The sequence below is a fragment of the Prionailurus viverrinus genome, chromosome B2, assembly GCF_022837055.1.
Source record: "Prionailurus viverrinus isolate Anna chromosome B2, UM_Priviv_1.0, whole genome shotgun sequence".
In the NCBI taxonomy this organism is placed as follows: domain Eukaryota; kingdom Metazoa; phylum Chordata; class Mammalia; order Carnivora; family Felidae; genus Prionailurus; species Prionailurus viverrinus.
Window position 1 is genome coordinate 3066972 of NC_062565.1, and position 11562 is coordinate 3078533.

An 11562-nucleotide genomic window follows, 5' to 3' on the forward strand; every position below is an offset into this window, starting at 1 on the left:
TCAGATCAAAATCTTCTGCACAGCAAAGGAAACCATCAACCAGTCAACAAAAAGGCAACCTATGGAATGGGAGAAAATGTTTGCAAACCACGTATCCGATATGGGGTTAGTATCAAAAAAATTATAAAGGACTCATACAACTAATAGCAAAAAATAAACAAACACGCACACACACGCACACACACACCAAACAATCCCATTTTAAAATGGGCAGAGGATCTGAAGGGACATTTTTGCAGAGAAGACACTCAGACGGCCAACAGTCACATGAGAACGTGCTCACTCATCATCAGGGAAATACAAATGAAAAACACAATGAGATATCACCTCACACCTGTTAGGATGGTTAGTCTTAAAAATATAAGAAATAACAGGTGTTGGTGAGGATGTGGAGGAAAGAGGACTCTCACCACGCACCGTTGGTGGGAATGTAAATTGGCGCAGCCCCTGTGGAAAACAGCACGGAGGGTCCTCAGAACTACCGTGAGATCCAGCAATTCCCCTTCTGGGTATTCATCAGAAGGAAGCAAAAACACTAACTTGAAAAGATAGATGCATCCCACGTTCACTGCGGTATTGTTTACAACAGGCAGGATGGGGACACAGCCTAAGTGTCCCTCGGTGTGTGAACGGATGAAGACAACGTGGGAAATATACACGAGGAATATCGTTCAGCTGAAAGGAAGAACGAAATCTTGCCCTTTGAGACAACACAAGTGGATCTGGAGGGCATTATGCTAAGTGAGATAAGTCAGAGAAAGACAAATACTGCATGACCTCACTTATGTGCGAAATCTTAAAACGAACAGGCAAAAACAAAAACAAAAACTTGAGTTCATAGATACAGAGAACAGATTGGCAGTTGCTAGGAGGTGGAGGGTGGGGGGGTGGGCAAAATGGGTGAAGGGGGCAAAAAGTACACATTTCCAGTTATAAAAGAAATAAGTCATGGGGATGTAAGATACACCACGGTGACTCCAGTTAATGATACTGTATTGCATGTTTGCAAGTGGCTAAGAAAGTACATTTCAAAAGTTCTCATCACGAGAAAGAGAATCGTAACTGTATGGTGATGGACGTTACCTAGACTTATTGTGGTTATCGTTTTGCAATGTGCAATATTTAATCATTAAATTTTACACCTGAAAATAAAGTCATATGTCAATTATGCATCAAGTTAAAAAATTGGCAACAAAAAGAATCACAATAATAGAAAAATATAAAAGCCCTTGCGTGTGCCAATGTGTGGGAACTCCTTTCTCCGACATGCCCTTTGTTGCACCCACCACTCACTCTTCCCAGTTCAGCTCTGTCCCAGGCACGGACTTGGCATTGACCCAGCCTGGATCTCCCTCAACAGGCAAAGGCAAGAAGCTTCTAGGCCATCTCTTGGCTCGCTAGCACGGAGTATCTAAAAGGCCGGAGACAGAGCTCTGAGCTGATGGACCAATGAAATGAGTGACACATTCCTTCCTCGTGGCTTTACCAGCCAAGACAGGACATGGTTTTGAACTTGGTGAGCTCTGTGCATTGCCAGCAAAAGCTGGACTCTTTCTGCCTCAGTGGTTTCAAGCCGGAGGAGGGCGGTGCTTAGACCTTTCATGCTTGTGTGGTACAGCTGACAATCTTCTCATATTGCAGTTCTCTCTCCAGGTAACCAAAATAGCACAGGAGTATTTATTTATTATGGTGGCTCTCAATAGGCGTTTTATGATGTTTGCACATTAATTCTATTCCAGACCCTACATCAGGATTAATTTCATCTCTGATTCCGGAAGCCTTCACAAACTTTCAAGACAAGCCCCCAAATCCCCATCTGGAACCTGCTTTAATGAGTTTTTCATCAGCCCACTCCCTGAAGTGTCTGACCGTGTCTTACTGACTTAGTATTACGTGCACCTGGCTCGGTGCCTAGCACACAGTAGGTGCTCAGGAAAGAGACTTCATCAGTGGAGAGTTGGAACTCTCGGTTAAAACACTTCCTTTATTAGAACCAATGTCACGTATTAAACTCCAAACTCCATATGTATGCGGTAGGGTTTTCTAAACTTACTCCAAGGGTAGGTTGTCTCAATATTAACTATTCTCTGGTTCCAGACCTGAAACCCTCACCCGGACAGTGAGATTCAATGGGCTCGGAATGGGGGCTGAGATTCAGCAGGCAAAACAGTGTTCTCTGATGAGTAATGAAAAGTACAGATACCACGTTTGTAGAGTTAGAGACATAGTTCATGCAGCTGCATTCTCCTCACCTCTCACTCCACTTCCTGTTCTCTTTGGTTTTCTTTCCAAATCCACTAAAAGAAGGGTCTTCTCTTGAGCATAAGTGGTGACAAAGTGAGTTGAATCTGATGAGTATTCCTGTAGCATCCTGTGTTTTTTATGTCATAATATTTCTCATTTTGATGCAGGTCTGTGAGATCAGGCATATTTCAGTCTTTCCCTAACACCCGCCATAATGTATGGTACAAATTAGTGATTAGGTAATAGTTGTTGAAAAGAAACATTTTCATTAGTTTTCTTTTACCCCCAAGAAGCATTATAAAGAATTGTTTCCTCTCGGCATGTTAAAGCCTGGCCACAGATTTCTCAGGTATATTCACAACTTTCCAGGAATTAGCAATTCTAATTAATTCTAATTCAGTAATTTTGACATCAGAGTTTGCATGTGCCACTGGGATGGCCGAGTGGTTAAGGCGTTGGACTTAAGATCCAATGGGCGTGTGCCCGCGTGGGTTCGAACCCCACTCCCGGTATGCATACTTTATGCGAGATAAAAATTCCCTCCTGGGGAGTCGGTCCAGTATTGCAGCTGGGTCTGAGTTTCTATTATCCAACTTGACAAACTCTAATCAGTGGATTCAGATAAGCTACATGTAACGTCATCGCTGACATGTTGGTGTTAAAATCCACTGTCTCGTTACCCTGTTTTCTAGGTGTTCCTTTCCTTTATCTTTCTTCCTGTCTTTGACACTTCGGAGCACTCTACGTGATTCAATTTTATCTTCATTGTGGCCTTACTGTTTGCCTTTGAAAACAACCTCGACTGGTTTCCCTGGGGTTTCCTGCACCCAGCTGCAATGAACCCAGGTCCACTTTTCAAATGGCATCATGCTGCTTCTTGAGTGGCTCCGAGTTTGCAACAGCGGGCTCCTGGCTCCTCTCTCCTCTGTGGTGTGTTCTCCGTCCCGCGCCTTGGCTCTCCCGTACATTCCACAGCTCATCAGCACGATTGCTTTATGCAGCTGATCGTATTTAGAGTGTGATTCAAATTGGGAAAAAATATTCCTTTTATGTACCTTCTTCACGGGGTAGCCACCTCCTTGGATATTCACTCTTTCTTGTGTCTCTGGGCTCGTATTCCTTCTCCCTGAATTCCTCCTTCTCACGACGTCTCCTGTTGCGCAGGTCTGCTGGTCAACCGCCCTTCAGATTTTGTGTGTCTGGGCAGACCTTAATGTCTTCTTCATGGTTGAAAAATATTTTTTTGCGTGATAGAGAATTCATGGTCAAGAGTTTCTTTTGGGGTTTTGTTTGTTTTGTCTCTCATCACTTTCAAGTGTCATTCCCTTGTCCTCCGGCATACTTAATTTCTGGTGAGAAGTCTGCTGTAATTTTTATCTTTTTCAGCTATATGTAATATGTATTTCGTTCTTTGACCGCCTTCAGCACTCTCTTTTATTTGTTTTCAGCAGTATGACTATGAGGTAGAGTCCCCCCCACCCCAACCAATATAAAATGCTTAGAGTTCTCTGATCTTGCAGCCGGGGTTGGATGAATTTCATTATCTTGGGAAAGTACTCAGTCTTTATCTCTTCAAATATTGTTTTCTATTTTTTCTCTCTTTCTTTGCCTTCTGGGATTTCAACAATAAATATATGAGACTATTTGGCATTAATCAAGAACTCTTTAATGATCTTTTTTTCCCAGTCTTTTTTTCTTGGTGTTTCAGGCTGGGTAGACTCTACTGACCTTCCTTCAACTGCCCCTCAGACCAGAGTCTCCTGGGGAGACATTAAAGGCATTCTTTATCTCTGTTACTGTGTGTAGGTTTTTACAATTTTTTTTAGCATATCTATTTGACTTTTCGTTTCCAACAATCTACTGAAATTTCTCATCTGCTAACGTACGTGGTCCATTTTTCCACTGGAGCCTTTACCATAATAACCATGGGTACCTGAAATTCTCTTTCTGACAGTTTCATCATGTGAGACACATCTGAATCTCATTTTGCTGCTTTGTCTCTTGACAGTGAATGGTTTCTTCTCGCTTTTATGAGCGTCTCATAATTTTTCACTAGCTGCTGGACACAGTGTGAGGGCTGTAGCCAGTGAGGTTAGTAGTATCTAAGCCGGAGACTGATATGTCCCTTCTACTAGGCTATTCATGTGTGAGGTTGAAATTGAAGCAGGAGTTGAGATATGTTTGTATTTTATCGTTGCTATATTTTCCATCAGAGCACAACCGGCTTCAGATTCTTTTGGCTCTTCTTTGGGATTGGGGTGAGGCTTAATTTCTTGCTTTTTCAATGTTTTTGCTCGACCCTCAGCTGTATGCCTTCTCTGTACAAGTTTCAGAGAGGGCTTCTCTCCTTGGGTTTCTTGCCTTCCCCCAGCGCTACACTTCTGTTTCTTGATAACTAGCGCTCGCTGGTCTAGGGGGTCGTGTGGGAGGCTTGAGCCCCAGTCTTCTTGTGCTCTGTGATCCTGGGGCTCTGGGGTGTGACTTTCTCAGTCAGCCTGCTCGCCCCCCCACCCCCCACCTCCCATCCCCCCGCAGCTGACATTCTCTAATATTCTGGGCCCAGTATGGTTTTCTGACACTCCCCCGGGGCTGAGATTTTTATTCTTTGATGCTTCCTTTAGTTTCTAACAGTGTTTGCTGTTTCTCTGTCAGTGTTTAGGAGTTTTGCGGTTGCCAAAATAAAAGCCCGGACTACTGACGGAGGCTTTCTCTGCGCTCTTGCCCTGCCCCCGAGAGTGCTCGGTGAAGTGTGGGTAACCACCCCCCCTCCGCCCATCCAAACACTGGTCCCAGGGGTCCCAGCCCCCTGCTGGCCAACACTTGGGTTTCAGCAATTCACTACGAAATGATGAATTTTAGCTGGACTTTTCTGACCCTCTTGCCTGGAGGCCCCGTCTTCATCCCACTGCTTTTGGGTGAGACAGTGCTCATGTCCCATCTCTGCTGGAGGCAACTGTTTTCCTTAGATTGCATACTATCTGGTCGCTCTGAGACCTCAGCTCTTCATGGATTCACAGAAACTTATAATTTTTTTTTACATGATCTAGATTGTTGGTTGTTAGATTAGGAGCAACACTCTTTCCAGCTCTGTTCATGTTAAGTGAGAGCTCGAGTCCTCTAGGGTTTTAATCTGAACATAAATGACGCCATACTATTCATTGCCTGTGATATTATGGTACTGACCTTTTGCGAATCCAGCATGATAAGAAATCACAGTAAGTCAGAGATAGATCTACTTATAATGATGGCGTGGTAAAAATGAGCATTTGATGTCTCTCTATCCAAAAATCCACTAAAAAAAGAAAGAAAGGGGGGTGTTTTTTACAGCAGAAACACACAAGGACAATCATAGGAAAGTAAAGGGTGGCACCCAAGTTTTGAAAACCAAATGGCAGAAGGGCTGGCGAGATACTCGAGGAAAGGTTTGTTTTAAGCCAGAATTGGGAAAAGCTGAATAAAAATACAACTTCTCTTGTGAAAACTGACCTCCTAAACTTAAAAAATTGGCAGCTGCAGGGATTAATATGTAGACAGTGAAAGTAAGAGTGAGAATAGAATTTGGCTGAATGTCACTTGCAAGGAATTTAGAACTGCAGACCCTCTCCCTCAATTTCAAGATATGGGGGGGGGGGGTACTACCCCTCCAGACTGTGGCAGGACATCTGGAGGATAATTTCATTGAGAAAAACAGAGGCTCACCTGCCTGGAAGACACCAACAAATTGGAAAGGTGTATTCCATGGTACAAACCAATGGAATTCTATCTTATCTTGGCTCCGATTCATAGTCAGGACTATCCTATCCTGCAGCACACTAGGTTTGTTTCTGAAAATCTGCCCAGCCCGCTTACGGACGCTGACGGGGAAGAGTTCCCCAACCAACTGGCCCAGCCATATCAACCGAAAATGAATTTCCCCTTTAAGAGCTCCACCCAAATGCTCTGAGCTTCTGGTCAGGCAGGAATTGGAGGGAACGGGCCTAGATACTGCCTACTAAGTAAGGGTGAAGGTCTCAAGTTACACCTGGCCTTCTCCAATACCACCTTCCTTGCTGGTCAAAGGTGGGGGTCTGAGCTGTCCACTGGGTCCTTTCAGATGGTGAACGGGAGGGAGGGCGGGGGTATTGGGACAGTGTTTCCTGCGGTGTGTTGCTGGAGTAGAGTTTTCCTGTGTGAAAGTTGTCTGTCTTGCTCGGCTGCTGTCTTCCTGATCATTTGGCTAGAGAGAGATGGCTTTCCTGTAATTTCCTGGGTGATAGGAGTGTCTTTGGTCCTACTGAGGTGCCTCTGGCTGGGCTCCTGGTGGCTCCTGGATGAGGGTCACCAGAAAGACCAAGCCATGATTAGAAGCTGGGAATGCTCAGCCCTGCCCCCAATTCTCTTAAGAAGGGAAAAGGACTGAAAATGGGGTGTGTGATCAATCACATCCACATGATGAAGCCTCCATAAAAGTCACCGAAGTGTAAGATTCAGAGAGCTCTAGGTTGGTGAACTCAACTCACTCAACTCACTTGAGTTTGTACCTCAGTGTACTGGGAGGGTGACCTCCCCCCAGCTCCCCAGGGACAGGCACTCCCGTGCTTGAGATCCTCTCAGACCACAGGTGCCTGCCCAACCGTATCCTTTATCAGACCCTTTAATAACCTGCTAGATGTGTGTAAGTGTTTCCCTGAGCTCTGTGAACTGTGCTAGCAAATAACGGGGAGGCGCTCATGGGACCCTCCAATTTGTTGCCAAGTTGGACAGAGTTGTGGGTAACCTGGGGCCCACAACTCGCCTTTGACATCTAAAGTGAGCGCAGTCTTGTGAGACTGAACCCTTAACCTGTGGGATCCGACACCAGCTTCAGATAGAGAGTGTCAGAATTGAGTAAAACCCAAGACATCCAGCTCATGTTGAATTGCTTGGTGGGAGGAAAAACCCCACACATTTGGTGACCACAAGTGTAAAGTGTTCTGTGTAAGTTGTAAAGGAGACACGCAGGAGAAAAAAACCAGTTTTTTTCTCCCTAACACACTTCTCAGCCCAAATTCCTCCTTTTATTTTTTCCTTTTTTTAATTTAAATTTTATTTAGTTAACATGCAGTGCCATATTGGTTTTCGGAATAGAAGTCAGTGATTCATCACTTACATACAATGCCCAGTGCTCATCACAACAGGTGCCCTCCTGATACCCATCACCCATCCATCCCCCCCCCCCCCAACTACCTCCATCAACCCTCAGTTAGTTCTGTATCTTTAAGAGTCTCTTTATGGTTTGTTTCCCTCTCTTCTCCCCCCCCCCCCACTTCCCATCCATTCATCTGTTTTGTTTCTTAAATTCCACATATGAGTGAAATCATACGGTATTTGTCTTTCTCTGATTGACTCATTTTGCTTAGCATAATACACTCTAGCTCCATACGTGTCATTGCAAATGGCAAGATTTCATTCTTTTTGACGCTGAGTAATATTCCATTCATCGGCCAACGGACATTTGGGCTCTTTCCATACTTTGGCTATTGTTGATAGTGCTGCTATAAACATGGGGGTGCATGTGCCCCTTCGAATCTGTATTTTTGTATTCTTTGGGTAAATACCTATTAATGCAATTGCTGAATTGTAGGGCAATTGTATTTTTAGTTTCTTGAGGAAACTCTATACTGTTTTCCAGAGTGGCTGCACTAGTTTGCATTCCCACCAACAGTGCAAGAGGGTTCCCCTTTCTCCGCATCCTCGCCAACGTCTGTTGTTTCCTGTATTGTTATTTTAGCCATTCTGACAGGTGCGAAGTGGTATCTCATCGTGGTTTTGCTTTGTGTTTCCCTGATGATGAGTGATGTGGAGCATCTTTTCATACGTCTATTAGCCGTCGGATGTCCTCTTTGGAAAAGTGTCTATTCATGTCTTCTGCCCATTTCTTCACTGGATTATTTGGCTTTTGGGTGCTGAGTTTGATAAGTTCTTTATAGATTTTGGATATTAACCCTTTACCCCATATGTTGTTTGGAAATATCTTCTCCCATTCCATAGGCTGCCTTTTAGTTTTGCTGATTGTTTCTTTCACTGTGCATAAGCTTTTTATCTTGATGAAGTAGCAGTAGTTTATGTTTGGCAAATTTGTCTTTTTAGACAGCTTTTTGAAAAGGGATCTGGGCCTTAAAATTTTTTTCCTTGTAGAGGCACTGAAATTTTGACAGTAGAGGGTGCTGGAGAGGCACTGCAGGAGGAAGAGTTTTGCCTCGGTTCCCGAAGTTCCTACAGCCCTCAGCCTGTTCCAGCTCTATTGTACTGACTTCCAAAAAAGTGAAGGAAGGAAATTGGATATTCACTGATCCATTTACAAATAATTATTGGACATCGCATATGGTGACTACTCCAGGATACAAAAAGAATTAAGAGTAGTTGTGGGGATCATACAAAATCAAAAAGGGTTTCCAGTAACTGCTGGAGCTCTTATTACCAGCTCTCAAATGTAAAGTCATAGATCAAGGACAAAATATCCAATTATTGCAAACCAAATCACTGATAATCTCATTGCATCGGGGAGAAGCATCATCGTCAGATGAGAATTCTCAATTTTTTGGTGTCCAGGTGATAGTTTATGGTGGTTCAGTCATGTGCTACGCAGAGTGATTTTTCATGGAACTTTTTCCACATGCCACCCAGTCTTCCTGGCTCTTCCTTGAAAACTTCTGTTCCTGCCACCTTCGGAAGTTGCCTCTACGCAGTAAACGTCAGGCTTTGTCTTCCTCATTATAGAGCAATTGAATAACTCAGGTTTCATCACGTATAAATCCTCCAAATGGTCTTCAACAAAACTAGGACTAACGTTTTCCAGATGACGAAGCCTGTAGACAGAACCTCACCAAATTGCCATCCACAATCTGTGTACTAAGCAGGCTCTTTAACCAGCCCTCTTGCAAAGAAAAAGAAAAGCAGGTAAAGAAATCCAGTACGAAAAGGTTTCGCTTTCACACACTAGGAATTGCTTTTGGAGAAGAGCACGTTCATTTTTTGGCTTAAAAACCAGTTTCTTTGGAATGTGACACCCCCCACAACCCTGGCAAAGTGATGGCACTTTACTGATATTACCACATCCATAACCACAAGAAGGTGTGGGAGTTAACAAATACCATATAATAAGTAAACTTAATTTTCCAAGTAGCCGTATTTAAAAAGTATAAATAAACAAGTGTGATTGATTGTAACGTTTTTATCCCAAACATTATTCCATTAATAAGGAATTGCACATTCTTTCTTTTTTGAATTAAGTTTTAGAAACATGTGCTAATGGCTATTGTTTTGGACAGTGCAGCTCTAGAACATTCTGAGGGAAAACAAAAAACTTTTCTCTTCTCAGAAAAATAATCTCAGCTGATGCTTTTATGGGGAGGAGGAGTCCCCAACCTGCAGATCAGAGAAAAGAAAAAGAAAAAGCCTGTTTCCTCCTTTACGCCCAATAGTGTGATTATTCTACGAAAGGTCTTTTTGTTTGTTTGAGGGGGAGGTGGAAATAGACTTCTTTCTAAAACAAGCCACCACCACCAACATGAAATAAAGTATTTGGTGATATGTACACGTTTAGAACAAAATCTTGAGGAAAACGAAAACTGAGGAGAGAACCGATCGGTTCCCTTAAAATTAATTAGCTTGGTTAAAGCACAGCGGAATAAAGCTGAAGTGGGGATTTGCATCTCCGTGGAGAAGCTCTATTTTTCTCTTTTCCAGCCTCTGGTGGATGGATGTCCCCCGTCGGTGTTGGCTGCACAGAGCGGGTAGAGCAGGTGCCACCGCAGGTGTGGTCTGCGGGACGGTCGCGCGCGCACCTCTCACTGACGGGTCCCGGGCTGCACCCCAGGAACCGGCGTGGAATCCGGGGAGCGAGACGCAGAAAGCCGGCTTTTCCCCCTTCCGTGGCTTTCCTGCGCGCTAAACTTTGAGGAGCACCGACTCTAGAGGCTCCCAACCCCTTAGACCATCCGTCCCTCCTTCCCGCCTTGTAATGCGCTTCCAGCCCGACGGCCCGTGTACCTATCGAAGGAGGTCTGGACGCGTGGCAGGTTCATTCTCCGCGCCAGCACCCGTGACGGCGCACACCGTGCCACCGCGTTTTTGTGACATAAATCCGTGCATATCCGCAAGCCGAGGGGCCCGTTGCTTGTTTGCGCCTTCCCCGCCCGGGCTTCGGCCTCTCCCCCTGCCCCGGCTTTGGGGTCGAGCGCGGGAGCCCGTGTTCAGGGAGGCGCACCTGTTCGGGGAGACCTCGCCCAGGGCCGCCGCCCCCTCGTCTCCCGACCCCCTCCCCTCTCTCTCGTCAGGCCCCCTTCCGTCCCGGACCCTTTGCGACTGCAAACAGTTCCTCAGTCTCAGCCTGCCGCGGTCAGGCGGCCGCGCCGTGGGTGACCTCGCGGGGCGCGGCGGGGACAAGGAGGCTCAGTCGCTTTCGTGCGTGTTCGGGGCGGGGGGACCTTTGCGGAGAACGCAGAACTGAGGGTCCACGGGAGGCTCTGGTTTCGTTCGTCCGCGGCCGCGTCTTTCTCGGTTCCACATGTCCCTTCTCTTTCCTCCGGGCCGGGGACCGAGGGACAGAAAGTGTGCAGGAGAGAGAGAGAGCCCGAAGAGGGAGAGCCCTTGCCCAAGTGGGGGACAACCTAGTGAAGAAAATACTGGCCAAGTTTTATTTTTTGACACTTCTTTGGTTTTTAAAAAGTAAGGCATAATTCACATACCTTAAAATTCACATGAAAGTGCACAGTTCAGTGGTTTTTAGTATATGCAGACTTGTGCAACCATCGCCATGATCTAATTGCAAAACATACTCATCACTCCCAAACACATTCTGTCCCTTTCCACCCGGTTCCCCAGCTCCTGGCAGCTACTAGCTCTTTGAATGTGTGCCTGTTCTTGACATTAAACAGAAATGGAATCATACAGGAGGGCCTTTTGTGTCTGGCTTTTTTTTTTTTTTCCACTTAGCATGATGTCTTCAAGGTTTATCCAGGGTGTAGCATGTATCAGAACCTCATTCCTTTTTATGGTCGAATGATATTCCTTATTTGATCTTCGAGCTGTCTTTCCAAAGATCCTTCAGTCAGCTCTCTCACTATCAGCAAAAGGAAGCAGGTGAAAAGGGAAGTTGAGAGGACAGACAATTCCAGCATCCATTCAGACTTGTTGGAGAGCCCCGGCTGGGTGGCGTGGCAGCACCACGTGAGCTCAAGAGCCAGACCAGAGCAACTGCCTTCCAAAGGACTAAAAATCTGTTTCTCTTACCCACTTGAAGAACTTACACAGAAAGACATTCTTACCAAAAGGAGGGAGGAAAAACGAGAGGAGGTA

The 11562-nt window shown here is 45.2% G+C and overlaps 1 non-coding gene across 1 annotated transcript; it reads left to right on the forward strand.

Moving 5' to 3' along the window:
- Window positions 1–2673: 2673 nt before the first annotated feature.
- Window positions 2674–2756, forward strand: TRNAL-UAA (transfer RNA leucine (anticodon UAA)). Its single transcript has one exon. It is a non-coding gene; the product is annotated as a tRNA-Leu (tRNA).
- Window positions 2757–11562: the final 8806 nt, after the last annotated feature.